The sequence below is a fragment of the Leptonychotes weddellii genome, chromosome 14 (genome assembly GCF_054177405.1).
Source record: "Leptonychotes weddellii isolate Sample4059 chromosome 14, ASM5417740v2, whole genome shotgun sequence".
Classification (NCBI taxonomy): Eukaryota; Metazoa; Chordata; class Mammalia; order Carnivora; family Phocidae; genus Leptonychotes; species Leptonychotes weddellii.
Window position 1 is genome coordinate 10768522 of NC_138382.1, and position 26397 is coordinate 10794918.

At 39.4% G+C, this 26397-nt stretch overlaps 1 pseudogene across 1 annotated transcript; it reads right to left on the reverse strand.

The window, feature by feature from the left end:
• Positions 1–1185: 1185 nt before the first annotated feature.
• Positions 1186–26134, reverse strand: LOC145716983 (Golgi apparatus membrane protein TVP23 homolog B pseudogene; annotated as a pseudogene). The gene is made up of 2 exons (XR_014139935.1): positions 26112–26134; positions 1186–25921 (listed from the first exon to the last, which is right to left on the reverse strand). The product of XR_014139935.1 is annotated as a Golgi apparatus membrane protein TVP23 homolog B pseudogene (transcript).
• Positions 26135–26397: the final 263 nt, after the last annotated feature.

The window sequence follows — 26397 nt, forward strand, 5'->3', positions numbered from 1 at the left end:
GGAAAACTTTTGTGACCTTGGGTTAGGCAAAGATTTCTTATGACACCAAAAGCACAATTTATAAAATAACAAGATTGTTCAAGTTGAGTTCATTAGAATAAAAAAACTTCGGAACATAGGAAGTATACAAGTAAAAAAAAAAAGAATACAAACCACACACTGGTAGAAAATCGTTTCAGAGCATATGTCTGATCAAATGACTTGTATTCAGAATATATAAATACTCTCAAAACTCAGTAATTAGAAAACCAACCAATTTTTTAAAAGCCAAAGTTTCAGCAGTAAATTCACCAAAGAAGATAGGACCAGCACATTAAGTATTCAATATCATTAATAATTAGGGAAATGCCAATTAAAACCATATGCCATACCACTACACACTAAAATGCCTAAAATTAAAAGATACTGAATGAGAAGTGTGACAACCACTTGGAGGAGCAGGAATGCTCCTACAAGGCTCATGGGAATACAGAATGGAACCACCACTTGGAAAAACAGTTGGCCAGTTTCTTAAAAAGTTAAATACACATATAGCAGATGATACAGCTCTTCAACTCCTAAGTATTTAGTCAAGAGGATTGTAAGCATGCGTCCTTGCAAAGATTTTTCTATCAAGGTTTATAAAAGTTCTCCTTAGGATAGCCTCAAACTAGCAACCACCCAAATGTCCAAAAGAGAAATGGGTAAGGAAGCTATAGTATATTCATGCAATGGAATTCTACATGGATAGATCTCCAAATTATACTCAGCAACAGAAGCCGGACACCCCTCCCCCCAAAATAGAACTGTATTATTATTATTATTCTGTATTATTCTACTCATATAAATTCTAGGAAATGCAATTTAATTTATAGTGACAAAACAGATCAGTGGTTGCCTGGAGATGGTAGAAGGGGGTGGAAAGGAATGGGAGAAGCTTGTAAAGGGTCATGGGCAACTTTGGGGTCTGACGGAATGTGCACAATCTTGATTAGAATGCTTTTGTTTTTTTTTTTTACAGGTGTACACATGTTAACATTTACATTCTGCACTTTAAATAGGCATCATTTCTTGTATGTCAATTATAACTCACCAAAGTTGTTAAAATTTTATCAATCTAATGATCCCTGTGAACAGATGGGGGAAAAGGAAGACTTTCATAATAAAGGGACTCTCATTCCAGAACAAATCAGAGCACAAGGACTGTTTCTTTTTTTTTTTTTTCTTTTTAAAGATTTTATTTATTTATTTGACAGAGACAGAGAGAGCAGGAACACAAGCAGGGGGAGTGGGAGAGGGAGAAGCAGGCTTCCTGCTGAGCCGGGAGCCCGATGTGGGACTCGATCCCAGGACCCTGGGATCATGACCTGAGCCAAAGGCAGTTGCTTAACCAGCTGAGCCACCCAGGCGCCCAACAAGGACTGTTTCTTGCAAAGGTTTGCTTGTTTATTATTGTTGGTTGGTTGTCTTGCCTTTCCTCGATACTAGTTCCTGGGAGTCCCCATAAGACTGTTTTGATACAGAGTAAGCAAAATCCCGTACCCAAAAACCCTCTAGAAAATATCCTCTTCTTTAATATTCAAAATGACCCATCTGTCATTAGGGGGAGAACAGTTTCTCAGCTGATTATAACCCAAACTTGTTATGTAGGTATAGCCAATATTCAGTCCTACAAACCATTCCTGAGTATATAAACCAGGGAAGTAGAATGCCCAGCTTAATGAATTGATCACCATGGTGTGCCTGAGGCCTGTGACTTCTTGTCTTTTTTATTCTAATGTGCAAATATAAATTCATTCTGTATAAGGTCGGATTCAGGTTACAAAGCTTAGCAGAAACTCTTCAGAACTCCCAGAGCCCAGGTGGAGAGATTCTATTCCTTATCTGTCCTCCTGACTCAGCTATAGCTTCCAAATGGAAGAAAAGTCTTTGTAGGGAGGCTGGATCCTCCCCTGAGCTCTGCACCTGTTGGATCTTGGTAGAAGGCAAACATAGCAGTGGATCATAGGGAGAGGACAGAGTTATGGGTCAGTGCACATCACAAAAGGCAGATGAAACAGAGGACACGGTGGCGCCTGGGTGGCTCAGTCATTAAGCGTCTGCCTTCGGCTCAGGTCATGATCCCAGGGTCCTGGGATCGAGCCCCGCATCGGGCTCCCTGCTCAGTGGGAAGCCTGCTTCTCCCTCTCCCACTCATCCTGCTTGTGTTCTCGCTCTCGTTGTGTCTCTGTCAAATAAATAAATAAAATCTTAAAAAAAAAAAAAAACCAGAGGACAGGACCCCAAAGGCTTGCTCTCTTGACTTCGCCATCCAACAGTTCTTTACATTATTTTGAAATTATAATACACAACTGCTGTTTTCATTTTGAGAGATTCCCTTCACATTTCCTCTCTGCTCCTCGGTTCCAAACCTTGTGGCTCTTCAGAAACTCAGTGTGGAGAAATTTCAAGTGGGGAAACTCTAGCCACAGGTGAGATGCACAGAATATTATCAACTGCTGGAGAAGTGGCACTGAGATTGGTTTCTCCACCTACATTTTGTACGCTCACCCAAAGAACAATGCCGTCTTTTGAGACTGTCTCGGGACAGTCATTTGAAATGACTGTGAAGGCAAAACGAACAAGAAATCAACAAAACAACAAGACAGTGGCAATGAAGTGACTTTCACGAGGAGTTTTGGGGATTTGGGGCATTTTCCCATTCACTGTGCACCTCCCTCTCCTTCAAACAATAGTTAAAAGATTTTGACCATAAAAACTGCCTTGGTTAGAACATTGTCAAAAACCTTTTCAAGAATACCCCATTTCTATACTATCTTATTGGTGAAGTACTTTTTATTTTGCCCAATTTCCTATCTCTTGCTCACAGGTTTTAATTATAATAGCTATCTTAACCATTTACACATTTACATACACTTTTCCCCATCGCTTAGCCAAGAAATTTCCCACAAACACTGCATATTTTTTTTTAACACAATATACATATGGCCATTATTTTTCCTTTTCGTTTTTTTTTTTTCCTTTTTATCCTCCAATGCTCAAACGTATTTTCTCATTCTGCTTCCATGCTTCTGACGCCTACATGTTTGCAGACTTCTGCATTTCTGTTCTTTCTAGGCCCATTGTTTCCCCACTTAAAAGATATCCGTTCATGAGTAGCAAAAAAAATCATTAGGTACAGGACCATCCAGCATCATAAAGTGCTTCGTAGGGTTGTTGTGGGGATTAAATGAGATGATGTAAGCTCCTAAACACAGCTGCCCCCACTCCTCCCTTTTTCTCCCTGGTTTTGTTTTGTGACCAAATGGTCTCAAAATCTTCTTGTATTAATAAGTAAATACCAACATTAGTTGAACTTCTAGCCCTGTGTACAGTATATACTATCTCATTTAATCGTTAGGCTCACTGGGTCATTCCTGGTCTTACCCCAGCTTGCAGAGGAGGGGACTTAGGCTCACAGAAGTTGTCACTTAGTTACCCAGAGTTACACACAGAGTAAGCCTCAGGACTGAGTTTTGAGCCTCCGCTACCTTGTTTCAGAGCCTGAGCCCTGGCAACCTAACCCCCTTCTTGTTCTGTTCCCTATCAGACCTCCATAACTTTCTTTCGGAGAGACCCTATTTCCCTTCTTGTTCTTTTCTAGATATATCTTCTAACTTTGATATTATATTGGTCCTATCACCCAAACTATTTTGCCAAGCAAAATCGATGTGAAGAAAAAATTTGACACTGCTATTTTTAACGCTGGTATTTTATTTATTTTTGCCTTTCTTATGTAAAACCTCTCCCATGAGTTCCTGTCTTTGTCTTCAACTTCAAATTCTGCCGTTGCTTTCGGACACTGAGCGACCCTGCCTGCAAATCCATGGACTCCTTAGGTCCCCCTTGAGGTTGCTTGGCATTTATAATTCATTCTGTCCTCTTTTTCAGGCCTGGTGCACCCTTCACTTGTATCTGCTGGCTATCTCTTTCTCTCCAGAGCAATAGTCTGGAGACCTACCAGTCTTCAAACTTAGGGCAGTGGGTTTTAGAATTCGCTCTCCAATTCTGTCTTCTTTACATGGAAATGCAAGAATGGAAGAGGGTTGTGCATCCATCAGGCCTTCTGTAACAGTGTGACTCTGTTGATCATATTTGACTTCTGAGGCTTATAAGCCTCCTCCTGTGTCCCACATGTGGGTGGGCTGATCAAGAGCGTGAGGCTCCCTCCTTTGATGGCAGTTCCCTCCTTGTGAGGTTCAAACCTCACAAGCCACTGCCCACCTACAGGAGCCCTCACCCTGGCCTGACCCCCCTGTCCACCTGAGTCTGCTCTCCCTGTCCTCCCAAGCCATTCTGGATCCACCTAGGAGGCCTGCCCTGATCACCCCAAAAAGACTTCTTATGGGAGTAATAAGCCTCTTCATACCTCTGGATGTATGTGTGCGGGATCATTGGTTTTGACGTCTGGACCAAATTTGGGGTGGAGGGTCCATCCTGCTCCTGCAGAGTTCCTGCCCTTGCCATTGAAGGAAGCTTAGCCTCTTTCCTCTCGAGAGGCCTCCTGAGTTGGCTACCTTGTTATATATGGTGCCCAGACATGGCTTGACCCACCTCACCACTGTTCTAATCCTGACTTCTAAATTTCCCCTGAGCTTAGTACCTGTCCCGATTTATTATTTTCCTTGTTTCCTTGGTATAAACCAAGAATTCTCACCAGCCCATTCTGTATTGGTGTTTATTTAATATTATTATACAGTGTCCTGTTTCTCTTGTGTTTAAACTTTCCCATTTTGGGTTGCCTCTTGCTTCCATTTCTATAGCATATTCTTTATTCAATTTAACAAGCATTACTGATCAGTCATGTGTCAGACAAAGGATGGGTTTGTTGGACAAGGAGTATTTCCAGTCATGGTTTTGCAACTTTTCGGCCAGCAAGAACTCCTTGACCTTAACAAACAATGCTTATATATTTACAGTGAAGACTATAAATATTGCCTGTAATTATCAGAATGTTCATTTAAAAAGTAATATATTTTATTTTATTTTTTTTTAAGGTTTTCTTTTTTTTTTTTAAGATTTTATTTATTTATTTGACAGAGACAGAGACAGCGAGAGCAGGAACACAAGCAGGGGGAGTGGGAGAGGGAGAAGCAGGCTTCCTGCTGAGCCGGGAGCCCGATGCGGGACTCGATCCCAGGACCCTGGGATCATGACCTGAGCCGAAGGCAGTCGCTTAACCAACTGAGCCACCCAGGCGCCCTAAAAGTAATATATTTTAAATAGAAAAGGTAATACATGTGTGTGGATACACAAAAGACAGACAAAGCAGTCTCCCTCTTACCTCAGACCCTCCCACCCCCTTTCCAGGGGCAATCACTTTAACATTTTATTAGTTATATACCAGGAACGTGCAAACACACACACATATATGCATACACAAACATACATATATACATATATACACAAATTTTTAAAATTATACCTTCATACATATATGTACACACACAAACACACACACAGTTATTTTAAAAATCCTCACACATAGGGGTGCCTGGCCAGCTCTGTCAGAAGAATGAGTGACTCTTGAGCTCAGGGTTGTGAAATTTAAGCCCCATGTTGGGTGTAGAAATTCCAAAATAAATAAATAAACAAACTAAAAAAGGCCTCACAAATAGAAATACAGTTTATTAAAGTAGGCAGGTGAATCAGAGGCCTTGTCTGCCTTAAGTTCTGCGTCCCCAGTGCTCAGATAGTTCCTGGACTTTAGAAGGCACTCACTCCATAGTTGTTGAATGAATTAATGAATGAATGAATGCTGTTCACAGAATTTATCTTGAGAAGTGTCCCTGGTTGCACAGAGGCTCTACCTCATTCTTTTTAAGAGCAAATGTTAGTCCATGTTCTAGGTTTGTTATTAATTTAGTGAACTGAGACCCTATGATGGACATTGAGTTTGTTTCTGACCTTTTCTGCCTCAAAGATTAACGGGAAATGACCTCACCGAGTTCTCTCACATCCTGCTTTCCCACTCTGCTGTGTATAGAAAGTTCTTTGCTCTTTTCAGGAATAGATCATAACAATGGATCATCCCATTAGAGGTTTCAGGCTTTTCTTTTTGGGAAAAAAAACAAAAAACAAAAACAAAAATACCCTAAACTATGAAAGCTGCCTAAATGTAAGAGAAATATTCGACTGAAAATGTAGAAAGTGTTGACAAACAGACCAAGGGGCATCTCTGCCTGGAAAAAGTATTTAAATAACTTAGAGGAAAAAAAGTGGCTGCTTAAAAAAAAAAAAATACATTTAGAAAATTTGTAAGAGTTCCTGGGGTAAACAGATGTTATCTATCTTCAAATTAATTGTAGCCAACATTGTTTTTACCAGTTTGCTCTTGGGCAATTTACTAGGAATTGGAGATCAAAATTTTTAAACAATGGAAGTATTGCTTAAGTACAGGAGTGTAAACAACTTAAGACAACTCAAATATTTGATTGAGTTGGGACAAGAAATTCTGGGGTGGGGGGAGTCCCTGGTTCATTACAAGTACCCCCTTAAGTTTTCTACCCTCTCTCATTCTGGAAAAAATTGTCCCAGAAGGACAATTGGCCAATGAAACATTGCAATGCTGTTTGACTTCTAGCAGATCAACTAAATGCAGGCATATCTCATTGTATTGCACATTGCTTTATTGTACTTCGCAGACTGTTTTTTTTGTTTTTGTAAGTTGAGAGTTTGTGACAGCAAGTCCATTGGCACCATTTTTCCAACAGTATTTGCTCATTTTGTGTCTCTGTGTATCATTTTGGTGTAATTCTTGGAATATTTCAAACTTTTTCATTATTAGTGTATTTTGGTACGGTGATCTGTGATCAGTGACATTTAATGTCACTACTGTAATTGTTGTGGGGTGCCATGAACCATGCTCATGTAAGATGGAGAACTTAATTGATAATTATGTGTATTTTGACTGCTCTACAGCTGGCCATTCCTGGTCTCTCCCTGTCCTCCCGCACCTCTGGTCCCTGAGAGGCAATGATATTGTAATTAGACCAATTAATAATCCTTCAATGGTCTCTAAGTGTTCCAGTGAAAGGAAGAGTCTTACATCTCTCACTTTAAATCAAAAGCTAGCAATGATTAAGCTTAGAGAGGGGGGCTTGTTGAAGCCTGAGATGGACACAAGAGGCCACACTTTTGGGCTAACAGCCAAGTTGTGAATGCAAAGGAAAAGCTCTTCAAGGAAATTAAAAGTACTACTCCAGTGAACACATGAATGATAAGAAAGCCAAACAGCCTTATTGCTGATATGAAGAAAGTTCTAGTGGTCTGGATAGAAGACCAAACCAGCCACAACATTCCCTTCAGCCCAAGCCTGATCCAGGGCAAGGCCCTAATGCCCTTCAACTCTATGAAGATAGAGAGGGGAGGAAGCTGCAGAAGAAAAGTTTGAAGCTAGCAGGGGTTGGCTCATGAGGTGTAAGACGCCATCACCATGAGGCACCTGGGTGGCTTGGTTGGTTAAGCATGCTCATTTACCACTCCAAAAATGCTAGGGCCCTTAATAATGATGCTAACTCTATTCCACCTGTGCTCTATAAATGGAACAAAACCTAGATGACAGTATATCCATTAATAGCATGGCTTACTGAATATTTTAAGCCCATTATAAGGACCTACTGCTCAGAAAATTTTTTTAAAAATATTACTGCTCATGGACAATGTACCTAGTCACCTGAGACATCGGAGAGAGACATACAAAGAGATTAATGTTGTTTTCATGTCTGCTAACCCAACTTCCTTTCTGCAACCCATGGAACAAGGAGTCATTTTCACTTCCAAGTCTTATGATTTAAGAAATACATTTCATAAGGCTATAGCTGCCCTAGGTAGTGGTTCCTCTGATGGATCAGGGCAAAGTAAATTGAAACCTTCTGGAAAGGATTTGCTATTCTAGATGCCATTAAGAACATTCATGATTCATTGGAAGAGGTCAAAATATCAACATGAGCAAGAGTTTGGGAGAAATTAATTCCAACCTTCATGGAGGACTTTGAGGGGTTCAAGACTTCAGGGGAGGAAGTAACTGCAGATGTGGTAGAAACAGCAAGAGAACTAGACTTAGAAGTGGAGCTTGAGATGGGACTGAATTGCTGCCATCTCATGATAAAGTGTTAATGGATGAGGGGTTGCTTCTTATGGATGAGCAAGGAAAGTGGTCTTTTGAGATGGAATCTACTCTTGGTGAAGATGCTGTGAAGATTGTTGACCTGACAACAAAGAATTTAGAAGATTACATAAACTTAGTTGAAAAGGCAGGGACAGTATAAAGGATTGACTCCAATTTTGAAGGAAGTTCTCCTGTGGGTAAAATGCCAATAAACACCATCGCATGTTAAAGAGAAATCTTTCATGAAATAGAGTGTCCATTGATTTGGCAAAATTCACGGTTGTCTTACTTCAAGGAATCACCACAGCCACGCCAGCCTTCAGAAATCACAACCCTGATCTGTCAGCAGCCATCAAAAAAGAGATTAAGGCTCACTGAAATTTCAGATGATGGTGAGCATTTTTTTTTTTTTTTTAGCAAAAGTATTTTGGGGCACCGGGTGGCTCAGTTAAGCAGCTGCCTTCGGCTCAGGTCATGATCTCAGGGACCTGCCCGGTGTTGGGCTCCCTGCTCAGTGAGGAGTCTGCTTCTCCCTCTCCCTCTGCCCCTCCCCTCTCTTCTCAAAATCTTTTCTTTTTTTAAAGTATTTTAAGATTAAGGTATATACATCTTTTTTTTTTTAAGACATAATGTTACCACATATGTAATAGGAAACAGCGTAAACTTAACTTTTAATATGTTCTGGGAGACCAAATTCATTTGCCTCCCTTTATTGTAATATTCACTTTACTGTGGGGGTCTGGAGATGAACCTCTAATATCTGAGGTATGCCTGTATCACCATCTTTAAAAAAATGTGAAATTAGAGATTAGAAAGAATCTTTTTACTGATTGTTTTGGTGGTTTACAATATTTTTTCCTCAACTTTGTGATAGAAAGTTTGACCAGCTTCATGGAAGAATTCTTGGTTAAATGTCATGAAAGGATCTCCATTCAAAACTGGAACTGGTGAATAGGAAATGGAAATCTCACACATGCACGCTCAGAAGAACAGAACTGAAGAACTGAGAGACTATTTCCTGTAAATGCCTCACTTACTGAAAACCAAGACTTAATCTTCAGACCAATGAACATCCATCAAGAACCTCTCCTCATCCTCAAGCCAATGAGCTTACTGCTTGGACTCTGCCTGGACTTCCCCTCTTTGTACTCCTTGTCCATAAATACAGCTACCCCAAACACTGGAGCCTGCTACAGCATGCATTTCCCTAAACTGTAATTCTTCTGTTAGTCACAAATAAACTCAATTTTTGGGTAATTCAAGTTCTCCTCAGTTGACTTTTTTGAGGTGACATTTTATAGGGGTCAAAAAAGAGGCATCTGAAGAAGACAACTCCTGAAAGGACAGTGACCGTGAATTGGGGTGCACTTGGTTTGGATTTAAACCTATGGATTTTCCTCAGAGCAAAACTCAAACTAAAATGGATAGGCACAGGCTGAGCACCTCAATCCTGCAAAAACACTTGCCACTTTCATGAGACAGACAACAGTCTCTGAAGTACAAGAATCCCACATATGGGTAAGATGGGCATGGACAAGTAAGTGTCACTATTGGTTGCTTGCCACCCACAAGGAAATTCCATGCAATGAAGGATACTTGGTCAAGAGTCAGACAAAGTGGCAGAGTCAGTCATCCAGGAGAAACAAGTATCCCTTGAAAGGCACATTGTTAAACAAAACCTATGTCCCAGCTCTCAGGCTATCTAGGATTTTTCTTTGCTCTTGGGAAAAGTCCAAAAGTGGGGTCCCAGTCATCGAAATGGTCTAAGAGTGACCCCCCTTCAGGAAACCCAGCTGGGTTTATGTTAGACATTATGGTCTCTCCTTATGCACATTTTTTACTAAATGGACCAATCTTACTAAGACAATCTAAAATTACAATGGCCACTATGAGAAACATCCCAGTTAGACAAGATCCTTCCTTTATGAAGTGCACTTGAAAGGGATCCCCCCCAAAAACAGAATGGGATGCCAACTTTAATTGGCACACAGAAGCTACTAGAAGCCTTCAAGATTTCATAATGGCTTCATTAGAAGATTCATTGAAAAAGGCTAATGAAAAGTTATAAGAGGAACCTAAAACAAAGACGTTAAGACTCAAGTGATTCCCACTGCTTTCTCCTATCCGCCTTTGAGTTCTCAGCCCACTAATCCTCTATCTGAATCCTCTTTCCATACTGAACAGACTGTAGGATCATAAACAGAAGTCTGCCAAGTTAGTGGCCTTAAAGGACACCCCCATAACTACCCTCAAAGGAGGGCCCTGAAGGACCTCTCCTAGGGTTGGTGGGACTCTGAGGTGTTCTCCTGTAACTGCTACCAGTTGTTCCCTTAAACAGCCAAGGGGGAAAAATTAATGTAAAATCTTGCCAAATTCTGGTAGATACTGGAGCTGCACGCTGTACTTTGAACCCCATTCACTCCAAAGCCTGTAGATGGGATCCCAAGAAAACCAGAGATGTTGGTGAAAGGTGAGAATTCTTACCAGACTCAGCTTTCTTGAATCTGTCTATAGTGCCCAGTTGGAAGAAAAATAAATTTTCATATTGTCCCTTTCCAAATCCAGACCCTTTTTTTTTATCCTTTATCTCTCAGGGAGATCTGCTGCCATCTTGTTTGCCCCATTTTGGGTCCTGAGAACTCAGCCCGGCAATCATCAGGTTGGGGGTGCCAAAATACTGCCAGACAGACCTAAACCCTCCATGTTTAGGTAGGGTCCTACTGACAACTGCCAGCTTTCAGGAGAATTGTCCAAGTCTTTTTTCTTTTGTCTATCTTTGGAAGTTACTCTGGGTCTTGTGAGTGTGGTATCCTTTGCATCTTCAAGGAGTTTTGCATCGAAGAGGTTGTTCAACACTTTGTCCTGGTTAAACTCTGACAACATATTTGAAAAGATTTTTCTTAAGTAGCTCTATGGTCAGAAGTTGAAATTGAAAGCAGATATTCAGGACCTCACAGAAACACTTTTTTTTTTTTTTTTTTAGACCTTCTCCCCTAACCTAAAATGAAACTATGTACCCAGAAGGAAAGTTAGAAAAAACAAAAAACCAACCACATTCTGAAGACAAACAGCTTGAAATCTAGAACACAGGAATCTTTTGATTTCCATCTTAGTTGGAGATCTTCTCCTTGATCTAAAGAAGCAAACTGAAGATAATGTAGTAGGATGGGTGGGTCAGCCTGTGTTGTCATTCAAGTTCCAACCCAGTTCCTTGAGGAATTTATTTATTTATTTATTTTTAAAGATTTTTATTTATTTGACAGAGCACAAGCAGAGGGAGACAGAGGGAGAAGCAGGCTCCCTGCTGAGCAAGGAGCCCGATGTGGGACTCGATCCCAGGACTCTGGGATCATGACCCGGCCCGAAGGCAGCCACTTAACCAACTGAGCCACCCAGGCGTCCCTCCTTGAGGAATTTAAAGCAATGTTCCTTGTCTTATAAAACTGAATCTTTGTAAGAACAAGAATGCAGCTCTAGAAGCAATTTAAATCCCACTTTTTTTTTTTTTTAACCACCAATCCCCAAACCCTCCCCTATTCATCTCAAAAGGCCTGCAGAGGTTATAAAAGATGTGGTCTTAGGAAACCAGTGTCCTTCTTGGAGGAACTTGCATCCTTTCCATGGGCCTCTGAGATGTCAATATTCTCTCTGGTTGCCCCTAAGAACTCTTAACTAGGCCCATCTCTTTGAAGTGCAAACTTCAGGGAGTTTATTCTCATCAAATGAAAAACTGGGGGGTAGGGAAAAGCCTATTTAGAAGACTGAGATGAATTTTCTCAAGTGTCTTGTCCACAAATATTAGTAAAAAAACTTTTGCCTTCTTAGCAGTTACTTTAACTTATTCCAGCTTCCGGGAACATAATTTGGACTCAACTGTTCTTTCAAAAACTAGTGACTTTTGTATTGTACCTGGCTCATGGCTAAAATTTTACAACAGAAGCTATAAGATCTCTGTTGGGTCTGCCTGTGTTTTTATGTACGCTTGTGTATGTGTGTATGTATGAGATAAATGTGTGACATTTTTCTACCTCTGGATGGTATGGCTAAAATTAATTTGGAAAAGAGCTCCATTTAATTGGCTTCAAGAAAAATAAGCACTTATCAAATTAAGTATTCCTAAAACTCAAGTACAAAAATGAACCCAAATGTTTTTCAAGTTCACATGATCGAAGATAAATCTTTAGTAAATAATAGTTTGTGGGTGTAATTAAAACAAACCGGTCTTTAGAGCTGGCAGCATCAAATATTAAACTTTTGTTCTACCTAGTTGTACTGAAGGTCAAATAAGCTCATGTTATCCCTGTAACAGAATTTTTCAGCAAGAGAGAGAATTTAGGATGATGGTTAACTATTTAATGGCTCATGGAATTTTCATGAGTAATCTAAGCTTAATTACTAAGAAAAAGTGAATAAAGTAGATGTAAATAAAAGTTTATAAATGAACTTTTCTATTATTATTATGTTCAGCTAGCCAACATATAGTACATCATTAGTTTTTGATGTAGCGTTCAATGATTCATTAGTTGCGTGTGACACCCAGTGCTCATCACAACACTTGCCCTCCTTAATACCCATCACCCAGTTACCCCATCCCCCTCCCTTCTGTAACCCTCAGTTTGGTTCCCAGAGTCCAGAGTCTCTCATGGTTTGTCTCCCTCTCTGATTTCTCCCTCTTCAGTCTTCCCTCCCTTCCCCTGTGGTCCTCTGCACTATTCCTTATGTTCCACAAAGGAGTGAAACCATATGATAACGGTCTTTCTCTGCTTGACTTACTTCACTTAGCATAATCCCCTCCAGTTCCATCCATGTCGATGCACATGGTAGGTATTCATCCTTTCTGATGGTTCAGTAATATTCCATTATATATATATACCGCATCTTCTTTATCCATTCATCTCGGCTCCTTCCACAGTTTGGCTATTGTGGATATTACTGCTATGAACACTGGGGTGCATGTGCCCCTTCTTTTCACTACATCTGTATCTTTGGGGTAAACACCTAGTAGTGCAATTGCTGGGTCATAGGGCAGCTCTATTTTTAATTTTTTGAGGAACATCCACAATGTTTTCCAAAGTGGCTGTACCAACTTGCATTTCCACCAACAGTGTAAGAGAGTTCCCCTTTCTCCACAACCTCTCCAACATTTGCTGTCTCTTGCCCTGTCAATTTTTGCCATTCTAACTGGTGTAAGGTGGTATCTCACTGTGGTTTTGATTTGGATTTCCCTGATGGCTAATGATGATGAACATTTTTTCATGTGTCTGTTAGCCATTTGTAGGTCTTCTTTGGAGAACTGTCCATGTCTTCTGCCCATTTTTTGACTTGATTATTTGTTTTTTGGGTGTTGAGTTTGAGAAGTTCTTTATAGATCTTGGATACCAGCTCCTTATCTGTAATGTCATTTGCAAATATCTTCTCCCATTCTGTGGGTTGCCTGTTTCCTTTGCTGTGCAGAAGCTTTTTATCTTGATGAAGTCCCAAAAGTTCATTTTTGCTTTTGTTTCCCTTGCCTTTAGAGATGGGTCTTGAAAGAAGTTGCTGTAATGTACTTTTCAACAATAATTGTGCTTTATGGTAGGTGCTTTTAAAAATGTTTTCTAAACTTGTTGGTTACTTAAAAACTTAAAGTCATACTGAGAGAAGTTAAATGATGGGTATTCATTGAATGTTTACTGCAAACAATTGTTGAACATGGGTTGGTCTACTTCGGGCTTCCAATTTACAGAGGAACTAAAGATATTTGTGCCCATGTTGGTAAACATGCCATACATTTCTAGAAGTGTATACTTCCAGGAATTAGGAAATGTTTTTATAAATTTGCCAGTAACACACAGTTCACAATTATTTACCTAATCCTTACTAGAAATTAGGGTTTTTAAGGGTTAAGAATTCAAATATATGTAAATTAAAACTAGTAGAAATAAGGGAAACACCTCTGTATGCCAGGAAAGTAGAATGTTTTTTTAAGCAAAAAAAGTGAGGGATGGAGGTGCATTTCTGTTCAAAGTAAATTTGTCCCAAAGTAAATTTGGTTATTTCAGAATAGGAAAAAGGCAAATAAAGGGCGAAATGAATGGATTTAGCAAGTTGGGAAGAAAGAGAGGGAAATGGGTGGGGTAGGGAGAGAGAATCATACCTTGCATGGTCAAGCTGGCTCAAATTGAATGAATTAGTTACAAGTTTGTTTTTTGTTTTTTTTTTTTTTAGTAAGCTTTACTATGAATAGTGTACTTATGTAAAACTCAACCTTAAATTTTCTTTCATCCACTGAAAAGAAAACTTTTCTTGGGCTATTGGTCTGCTCCTGGTAAGAGATTGTGAAGAGTTTTTCTTTACCTTTCAGGTTAATTGCCTGGACAGCAAAGATTTTGTGTCTTAACAAAATAAGTGAATGTGCTTTTATGTTGTCCTTACCAGGTCTTTGTTTACTTCAGAAAACCCATTCATCCTCAATATTCAAAGAACCAAGTTTTGTTCACAACCTAGGTAAGCTTCCATGTTTGCCCTTAAGATCTTCTCTTTTACTTTGGTTAAATAATTAGGTATTATTTCATAATAGTCTGTGATCCTATTTAGTCAAATGTTCAAACTCTGACATTTCGACAACTTCCCCAAATCAAATTCTAAGTCTTTTTTTAAACCTCAAAGTAGCTTTGAGATTTCCCACAGGGTCACTAAAAAAAATCTCAAAGGACTTGCCTCTCATTTGGTAAAATGTTAAACTAATTAGGTTTATTTGACATGTTAAGTTACATGGGATGTGTTCTCAAATAAGAAGTGATGCTAAGCCTTCTTAGCTTATATTTGTATAGATGCATGTTCTTAATTCAAGTCTTCTAGAAATTCATGAAATTCCTAGAAATCTGGTATGTTCTGGTATAATTTTATCAGTCATAATTCTAGTTATCTTAAAATGTTGGAAGGGGAGGGGCACCTGGGTGGCTCAGTCGTTAAGCGTCTGCCTTCGGCTCAGGTCATGATCCAAGGGTTCTGAGATCAAGCCCCGCATCAGGCTCCCTGCTCAGCGGGAAGCCTGCTTCTCCCTCTCCCACTCCCCCTGCTTGTGTTCCCTCTCTCACTGTGTCTCTGTCAAATAAATAAAATCTTAAAAAAAAAAAAAATGTTGGAAGGGGAGCAGAAAGTCTTTGGCAAAATATTATTTTAGGCTAATTTTTAAGAAATAGCAGACCTAGAAAAATCTCTGAAAACTGAGTAGAAATTACCCTTTTCTAAGAAACATATACATTTATAGGTAAATCTCTAATTGTAAGAGGGTCTTCCTCTTTGTACCAGAAGAGGAGGTCTTTAAATCTCTGGAAACTCTTATCCATGGAGAAGGGAAAGACTTAAAACTGCGTAACAACCTACCCTTGTTTTCCATGCTCTTCACGGTAACCTCCCATAACTGGCCCTCCCCAACAACATTTTTTTTTTTTTTTGTCTTTAACTGGAGATGCTATTTAAGGTGGTGGGTTGGGCCATTTCAGGGAGCCACTCAGTTTTCCCAAGTATCTCCCATTTATACAGGTGGTATACAAGTTGTTACTAAACTTCTGTTTGTTTCTCTTCTGCCAATCTGTCTCTTACCATAGGGTAGTCTCAGACAAAAACCTAGAAGGAAATGTAGAGGGAAAATTATTTTTCCTCTCACTCAGTGATGTGTCACAGAAACAAAATTTCCTTGTCAATCCCATTATAACAAACTCTCATCAGATTTGTAACCATGGGCATTTTTAAGTCATTTTGGTCATTTACAGATATTCTTGTACTTTTATGGTTTTGCAAAAGTGAGATTCATGGGAAGGACTTGACTAAGTGCCCTTGACCACTGACCCTACTGATAAGTCACAAAGAGTCACATTTGGGTGATTACTTCACAAAAGGCTCCACCTGACATCAGGTCCTGTGCAAAAGCTGGAGACCTCAAAATAAAATTGACTAGTAAAAGAGGATAGCCAACATCAAAGTAGACCACTTCCTTCCAACTCATTGGATCAAGGACATTTCTTTGCCTTCCTTCTTCTCTCTTTGACAGTATTTTCCTAATTTTTATACCATGAAGATCTTTAGGATTCTTTTGTTCATCTTTCATCCTGCTCTGGACTGGAAAGATAATGCCATTGTTCACTAATCTCAGGCCATTGCCAGTGGGGGTAATCCAACCTCCAAATGACTGTTAGATCTGCCACAATGCTGGTGGATCCTGTGGTTCTGTCAGAAACTTCCCCCGATTTCCAATGCCTCAGTTTCTCTAGAACAAACTCAGCCCCCTCTTGATCACATCAGACTCCCTAACACTAGGTGTCCATTTCCCTGTCCCTAGTTAACAACCTCACATCTCAAAAAACTTGCTTCTGGGCTCTGTACTAAGAAAGGTACAAGGCAAGGGTAACAGAAATAAAACCACTTTTTGATCTATAGACCTTTAAATTTTATTGGCCTCCATAGCGGTTAGTTTTCCAGTCCTGAACCATAGACTCAAATGAATTACCAGGAGGCATTCATGATTCAAAATTCACTTCCCTTGGCAGACCCCTACTCCTTTGGCTAGGAGTACGTACAGATGATGCTAGCATTAGGAACCTCTCCTTACCTCTTGAAGATACTGCAGAACCTGCTTCTCAAAAAATAGCTGCCCAACAACAATTCCTAGGCTCTGGCAAAGTTTTTTTTTTTTTTTGCTTTGTAAACAGTACAGTTTTATACAAATATAAAGTTATGCACCTTCAAAAGCTATCACTCCAATAAAGACACTTATTCAATTAAACATCTTTTTAAAATTTTTAATAATGTATAAATACATTCCACAAAATAATCTGCTGGTTAAAAGACACCAACAAAGTTTATAGAACCTACAACAGAATTTATAGACTCCTACAACCGCTTGTAGATTGTGACATATATTAAGAAATACCATTAATACAAAGGCATGATTTATAATATCCCCATTATAGCGAGAAAAAAATAGATTCATACAATAAAATGTCTTTTAGGCATTTATTATGCCAAGTATTTAAATGATTATTCTCACTATGACATAAGAATAATACTCTTTTAGTGATAAAAGATAAATTTCATTAGGCCAAGGCCCACTGAAGAGCTTCCAGGAAGTTTTAAAGTAAAATCTGGCTTTCCCTTCCAAAAAATAAATAGAACAGCAGCAATCTCAAAGGAATCCCCTAACCATAAACTGTGAAAATTCCATTTACATTAATTGGGCCTTAAGGACATGGGTTATTACAAATAAAAATAAAATTTACAAACTAGTTAACCACTGGCCCAAATTTGTTTTTTACCTGCCTTTGAGTGAGTAAGATAAGACGTTTCGTCGCGAAGTATACATTAAGGTGTAAAATTAACAATTATCTCTAACTTACACGTGAGCCAAAGTGCTCACTCTTCCCATGGAAGCAAAACTTTCTTCTGACAATAATCTACAGAAATAATATGTACACACCTAGATTTCTGAGACAGACCGAGATCATCCTCCTATATTCTACGGATCCAAATGCAAAGGTCTCCATTACGTATGTACATGAACGCACTTTCAGTAATTTGGGATATACGGACATTACAGGACTACGTGCATACATGTATAAACCAGGAACCAATTTTGACAATGTTCCTGGCCACACCATACTTTCAAGCCCCAAAATGCCAGAAAGAGAATAAAAACTTGATATGAAAACTAAACTGTCCATTTTTTTTAAAGTAAATTTTAAACCGGAAAAACAAACCCAACACTCCTCTTTGCAATACGCACTGAGTTCCAAAAGCCTCAGAGTCAAGAATCTCTTCAGCTGTTCCCCAGTGCAACAGACACATGAGCTTGCTCTCACTCTCTTCAGGAAGTCTGCTCATCTCCGGTGTTTTGTTTTCAAAACTGCTTTCCGAGATAAGACGTAGCCATGTTGGTTGAATTCTTCCTGCTGCCCACTTTGCACCTGATGTAACCTTACAGGTTGGCACCTTGTAGCGTCACACCCATGATAACCACAACCACTTCGCTCTGAAGGAGAAGAGCGCGCTGAAGGCGAATATCACCCACAGCACTGGACAGGCAGTAAGTCCTAACCAAAAAATCCTTGATTCAGCCTCAGAAACAGGTTTACTCTCTTGAGCGGATGCCTTCCTGGACTCAAACACCCAGTGGCTTTTTCCATCTTCATCTATGTGATTCCACCAACACAGATCAACCATGAGTCTACCTGTGACATTCTTGACAGCCCGAAAGTCACACAACAAGTAATTGTCACCATACAGGCAATAAAGCTGCTGCTGAACAATTCACAAAGAAGATAGACTACAACTGCACTGACTCGAAAGAGTAAATGGAAAAATGATGCCACTGGGTGTCTGATCTTGGATTTTTTTGGTCTGTTAGTGGTCTCCTCTGCCGCATCAAACAGGGAAACATCCTCCGTGTCATTACTATCCTGCTGCAACATGACGGCCCTGCACCAGCCCCACTTCCAGGAGCCACCCAAAGCTGTTCTTGATAATAGGATAGTTTTTGATTATCTCTTAGCAGAGCCAGGAGGAGTCTGTGCTATGGCCAGCACCACTTGATTCACTTAGGTGGACTCTTCCAGCAAAGCCAAAGCTCAGCTATACAAGATCACTGAACCAGCCAGTTGTCTTTAAGGGACTCTCCTTCAACGAAGGTTTCTCTTTCACTTGATTCTGATTGGTTTGGATCTTGGGGACCATGGTCCCAAACTACACTCTAGATCGTGGGGATTATCCTCCTTATAATCTTATAATAATCATAGTAGTCGCCCTGGTGAGCTGTATTAAGAATACTGTCTTTATGCTTATTAATTGACCATGGAAATTGAGCTAGCCAGCCCAGAAGAGCATGGCTGAGAGTCTTCATTTCTTATTCCTTTTGTTGTTCAAATAAGACCAATGATATCCACTTGCCATTTCCCTCCTACATGGGACAAGACACAGGAGATGTTTGTCCTCAGCTCCACAGGATGTGCACTCCATCTAATGATGTTTTTGATTGAGGGGAAAAAAAAAAAAAGAAAATAATGCTTAAGTGACACGGTGGATGAGCAATGCTTTCTGTGGACGATCCTGATTGAGAGAGGTAAAAGTAAAAGGATTTCTATCTAAAATAGAACTGGAGGATATGAAATGGATCATCTCACACATATACCCTCAGAAGTATGAAACTGAAGAACTCAGAGACTGATTCCCTGTAAATTCCTGATTTACAGCAGACCAAGACTTATCTCCTGACCAGTGAACACCACCAAGACTCTCTCCCCATCCTCAAGCCAATGAACTTAGTGCTTAGACTCTGGCTGGACCTCCTCCTCTTTGTACTCCTTGGACATACATATGTCCTGCCCCAAGCCCTCAGTGGACTTGCCCGTAGCTTGCTACAGCATGCATTTCCAAATTGCAATTCCTCTGCTATTCCTGAAAAAAACTCAATTTCTGGTAATTTGAGTTCGCCTCAGTGTACCTATTTAGGGTGACAAAGTTATAGAAGTCAAATTCGAACTAGCTTGAACAAAATACAAAATTCACTTATACACACAACTGGGAAGTACAGGGCTGGAACTAGGATTCAAGTACAGCTGACTGGTTTGAAAATCAGCCCTTTGCAGTGCCAGACTCATGCGGTCCAACTTAGCCAACGTAGCAGACAGTAGCTCTTCTCTTCTCGACATCGGTTTGGCCAATCTGAGTATCTGGGAGAGACAGAGTATAAGAGTCCCCAAAGGATGGGGTGGAGGCATGCTATATCAAGGTAAATAACACAGTCAAAAAACTAAGAGACTACTGGAAAAGTGAAGAGTAAATACATTGCTGTATTTCACAATGTTGTTGCTATGGGAGCCCAGAAGAATGAGGGACCAAATCTTTGTTTTAAAAAGTCAACCTGGGGTGCCTGAGTGGCTCAGTTGGTTAGGCGACTGCCTTCGGCTCAGGTCGTGATCCTGGGGTTCTGGGATCGAGCCCCACATCGGGCTCCCTGCTCCGTGGGAAGCCTGCTTCTCCCTCTCCCACTCCCTCTGCTTGTGTTCCCTCTCTCGCTGTGTCTCTCTCTGTCAAATAAATAAATAAAATCTTAAAAAAAAAAAAAAACCAAAAAACTAACCAACCAAGAGTCAATCTTCCATGATTAATATACGTGTTACATCATCTGAGTAAATCCACAGAATCCTTAGACCTTTATACCTCATTTCTCTTCAGCACAGCATCTCCTCATAAAAACTCTACAGCTTTTTAAAAATTTTTATTTATTTGATAGAGAGAGAGACACAGCGAGAGAGGGAACACAAGCAGGGGGAGCAGGAGAAGGAGAAGCAGGCTTCCTGCCGAGCAGGAAGCTTGATGTGGAGCTCGATCCCAGGACCCTAGGATCATGACCCGAGCCAAAGACAGACACTTAAAGACTGAGCCACCCAGGCGCCCCCAAACTCTACAGTTTATTTGACCTTCTACCTCCCACTTTCACTCCCAATAGCCACTCCTTCATCTTGAGAAGACTTATTCTAACTTTTAAATGAATAGTATTTTCTAGTTAGAATACTTGCCCAAAATAGGTTGAGCTTATTTTTCAATTGTTCCTGCATGCATTATCATCATCAAGATTTCCAATGGGGAGGCAGTGGGACAGGTGAGAAGAAGCAGGAAAATTAAATTCCAGTTTAAAAAGCAAACTTCAGGCATCCTCATTCTGAAATGCCTTTTAAGTACATGCAAAATTTCAGATACTTAAACTGGAGGACACTTAAAAATATTTAAATATTGAGACATTCCTTCATAGAATCCTGAAGAGGAAAAAATACAAGTGAAAAGCCCTGATATTAAAAATAAACATAACTAAACATGCATAAAGGTTGACTCATTCAGGTAAATTCCTCAGAGGCCAACTGGTATTTCCATGGCTGGGGACAACAGAAAAAAACAAAACAAAACTATTTTTGAGGACGCCCAAAGCCGATTACTTATGACCAGCACAGAAACATAAAAGGCGAACATAGGCTTTTAAAAAGGAACTTTGGTTTCCAAAGAAAACATCTTTTTAGGTGTATCAGAAGTATTTAGGAAAAATAGGTTGTACATCAATGCTGATCTCAACTCAGGAAGGGAAACAAGTCATTTAAAATGCACTATTCATGGCTCCCTTAAAAAGGGGGAAAGGATTCAAAAATCCCTTAAAAAGGGAGGGATTCAAGCCCCATATTGGGCACCCACTGCACTGGGGACCCGCACCAGGAAGATGAGCTCTCATCATGTCTGGCTTTGGAAATCAGCAGGACTTCACTTGGAGAGCCAGAAGGCTATAGGAAACGGAGGCATAGAAATTTTCACCAGCAATGGAAGCACTGGCAGGAGCCGTTTTCCCTGTCCTCCTTTAGTGTAACTGGCCTCATGCTGGCAGCTACAGTTCTGACATTCTTTATCTACATTGCTAGCACCACTCACCCAGCTTCAGTGTTCCCCTGCTGACTTGCCACATCCAACCCATCTGCACAGCAAGGGCCCCCCAATGCTGCACCCACCCCACCATGCCCAGCCAACAGCTTCAGCTTGGACCAGTGCCCCTTCAAATTGTCTCCTGCCCCAAGGAGGAAGAGGCCAGCCCCACCACCAGCATGCCCACAACAGCGGCAGCCAAGTTTTGCAGCCAGCCACACCAGGGGCTAACCCCACCCACTAGTCTGCCTGCAGCAGCTGCAGCAAAGCCTCTCAGCCAGCTGCGCTGGGGGCCAGCCCCACCCACCTGTGCACCCACAGCAGTCATGGCCCAGCCACAACAGGAGAGTGCATACAGTCTCCACAGTAGATATCCCTGGAGCACCTTGTCCTGGGGGCTGGGGGATTGCATTTCTGGGACCCATAGGATGCCTTCTACCTAAGACCACTGACTTCAAGACCAGGAGACGTAGTTGATTTACTTAATAGATAGCAACAAACCCAGGGAGTCAGACAAAATAAGGAGATAGGAATATGCTCCAAAAGAAAGAACAAGACAAAAACCTCAGAAAAAGAATGAAATGAAGTGGTGATAAGCAATAAAGAGTTAAAAATAATGGTCATTAAAGATGCTCACTCAACATGGGAGAAGAGTGAATGAACTCAGGGAGAACTTCAATAGAGATAGAAAGTATTAAGAAGAACTAATCAGAACCGAAGAATAACAGCAATGAAGAATAAGCTCAAAGGACTCAACAGTAGACGAAAGGGCTCAGAAGAATGGATCAGAGATCTGGAAGACAGGGTGTGGAAGTCATCCAAACTGAACAGCAATAGGAAAAAAAAAAAATTAAAATGAGGATAGGTTAAGAGAGACCTCAGGGAGAACATCGAGTGTACCAACATTTGCACTATTGCATTATGTAGGGGTCCTGGAAAGAAAGTCAGAAAGGGGAAGAAAACTTGTTTTAAGAAATAGTAGCTGAAAACTTCCCTAACTTTGGGAAGAAACAGGAACAGAGCTCAAGAGAAGATAAATCCAAAAAAGTTCACACCAAGACACATAATAACGATGTCAAAAAATTGATATATAGAGAATCCTAAAAGAAGCAAGAGAAAAGCAAGTAGTTACATATAAGCTAACACCCTAAGACTATGAGCTGATTTTTCAGCAGAAACTCTACAGCTACAAGTGGCAGGATATACTCAAAGTGCTGAAAGAAAACACTTACAACCCAAAATACTCTACCCAGCAAAGTTATCACTTGAAACTGAAGGAGTTTCCTAGACAAACAAAAAACTAAAGAAGTTCATTCACCACTAAACTGGCCCTACAAAAAACGTTAAGAGAACTTCTTTAAGCAAAAAAGAAAAGGCTATAAATAGAAGTGAGAAAATTATGAAAGAATAAATTTCCCTGGTAAAAACAAACATATAGTGAAGGTAGTAGATCAACTGCTTATAAAGCTAGTGAGCAGTAAAGTCAATGATATCTATAATAATTAGGCAGGGGATACACAATATATTTAAAATATGGATGTAAAATAGGACAATAAATACATAAATCATGGAGATGAGGGAGTAAAATTGTAGCGCTTTTAGTATGTTTTGGAATTAAGCAAACTTCAACTTAAAAAAAGACTGCTATATACATAGGGTGTTATCTATGAATCTCATGGTAACCACAAACCAAAAACCTCTAATAGATACCTAAAAAATAAAGAGAAAGGAATCCAAGCATAACACTAAAGGCTATCAATACTTTTATCAGACAAGATGGACTTTAAAACAAAGACCGTATCAAGAAGCAAAGAAGGGTATTACATAATGACAAAGTGATCAATACAACAAGAGGACGCAACAACTGCACATATCTCTGCACCCAACAGAGGAACACCTAAATATATAAAGGAAATATTAACAGACATAAAGGGAGAAAATGCGGGTAATAATAGTAGGGGAGTTCAACATCATTTACATCAATGCACAGATCATCCAGACAGAAAATCAACAAGGAAACAGTGGCTGTTAATGACACACTAGATCAAATGGATTTAACAGAAAATACAGAACATTCCATCCCAAAACAGCACAATACACTTTTCAAGTGCACATGGGGTTCTCCAGGACAGATAACATGTCAGGCCACAAAACAAGTCTCAAAAAATTTAAGATACGGAAATCATATGGAGTCTCTTTTTTAACCACAATGCTCTAAAACTAAAAAAAAAAAAAAAACTAGAAAAAATATTCTAGCATTGTTTAACTTCATGTTAAACAACATGCTACTAAACAACCAATGGGTCAATGAAGAAATCGAAAAGGCAGTATTAAAAACACCTGAAGACAAATGAAAACAGAACACAAAGTTCCAAAATCTTTGGGACAGAGCAAAAACAGTTCAAAGAGGGAAGTTTATAGCAATTTAGGCCTACCTCAACAAACAAGAAAAATCTCGAATAAACCTGATTGTACACATAAAGGAGCTAGAAAAAGCAGCCCAAAATTAGAATGAAATATTACCTATCAAAGCAGAAATAAATGAAACGGAGACTAAAAAACAATGAAATGACCCATGGAACTAAGAGTTGGTTCTTTGAAAAGATAAAATTGATCAAACTTTAGTCAGATGCATCAAAAACACACACACACACACACACACACACACACACACACACACACACACACACCCTTAACAGAACTCAAAATCAGAAATGAAAGTTACAACCTAAGTACAAACAACAGAAATACAAAAGATTGCATGAGACTATGAAAAATTATACATCAACAAATTGGACAACCTAGAAGAAATGGATAAATTCCTAGAGACATACAATCTTTCAAGACTGAATAAGAAATGAAAAATCTGAACAGACCAATTAGTAGTAATGCAACTGAATGCATAATAAAAATCAAAACCAAAATCCAACAAAAAAAAGCCAAAGACCAGAACTGTTCATGGTTGGATTCTACCAAACATTTAAAGAGTTATTATCCAGTCTTCCCAAACTACTCAAAAATAAATAAATAAATAAAAATAAAAGAGGAAGGAACACTTCCAAATTCATTCATTACCGATACCAAAACCAGACAAAAGCACTACAAAAAAAGTTACACACCAACATCCCTGATGAACACAGATGCAAAAATCCTCAACAAAATAATAGCAAACCAAATTCAACATTATACTCAAAGATGCATTCACCACAATCCAGTGGGATTTATTTCAAGGATGCGGGGATGTTTCAGTAGTCGCCAATCAATGTGATACATCGTATTCACAAAATGAAGACTAAAAATCATACAATCATCTCAGTAGCTTCCAAAAAAAAAATCTTTGACAAAATTGAGCATTCATTTATGATTAAAAACAAACAAACTTCTCAACAAAGTGGGTATAGAGGAAACATACCTCAACATACTAAAAGGCTACACATAACCCGTAGCTGATATCATACTCAATGGTGAAAAGCTGAAAGCTTTTCCTCTAAGATCAGGAACAAAACAAGGATGTTCACTCTCATCATTTTTATTCAACATAGTGCTGGAAGTCCTAGTCACCAGCAATCAGTCAACAAAAAGAAATAAAAGGCACAAACTGGTAAGGAAGAAGTAAAACTGTCACTATTTGCATTTAACGTGATACTATACATAGAAAACCCTAAAGATGCCACAAAAAACAAAAACCAAAAACCTATTAGAACTAATAAAAGAATTCAGTAAACTTGCAGAATATAAAATTAACATACAAAGAAATGTGTTGCATTTCTATACACTAATAATCAAAGGGAAATTAAGAAAACAATTCCATTTATAATTGCATCAAAAAGAATAAAATATCTAGGAATAAATTTAACCAAGGAAGTGAAAGACTTGTACTCTGAAAACTCGAAGACAATGATGAAAGAAATTAAAGACATAAACAGAAAGATAGCCCATGCTCGTGGATTGGAAGAATTAATATTATTAAATGTCCATCTTGGGGGCACCTGGGTGGCTCAGTCGTTTAAGCGTCTGCCTTCAGCTCAGATCACAATCTCAGGGTCCTGGGATAGAGATCTTTATCGGGAGTCTGCTTCTCCCTCTCACTCTCCCTTGGTGTTTCTCTCTCTCTCTCTCGCTCTCATTCTCGCTCATTTTCAAATAAATAAATAATAAATAAATTTTAAAAAATGCATCTTACTCAAAGCAATCTACAGATTCAATGCAACCCCTTTGAAACACCAATAGCATTTTTCACAGAACTAGAATAATCCTAAAATTTGTATGGAATCACCTAAAACTCCAATTAGCCAAAGCAATCATAAGAATAACAAAGAGGAAAGCATCACACACCCAGATTTCAAACTATAACTACAAACTGTGGTAATCAAGACAGTCTGGTACTGGCACAAAAACAGGCAACACAGATCAATGGAACAGATTTGTAAGCCCAGAAATAAACCCATGCTTCTATGGTCAATTAATTTACGACAAAAAGAGGCAAGAATATACAATGGGGAAAAGACCATCTTTTCAATAAATGGTGCTGAGATAACTGGACAGCTGAATGCAAAGGAATAAATCTGGACCATACCCAAAAATAAATTCAAAATGGATTAAAGACCTAAATCTAAGACCTGAAACCATACAACTCCTAAAAGAAACCAGGCAGTAAACTCTTAGACAATAGTCTTAGCAATATATCTATTAATCTGCCTCCACAGGCAAGAGCGACAAAAGCAAAAACAACTGGGACTACATCAAACTAAAAAGCTTTTGCACAGTGAAGGAAACCATCAACAACACAAAAAGCGTCTGAATGGGAGAAGGTATTTGCCAATGATATA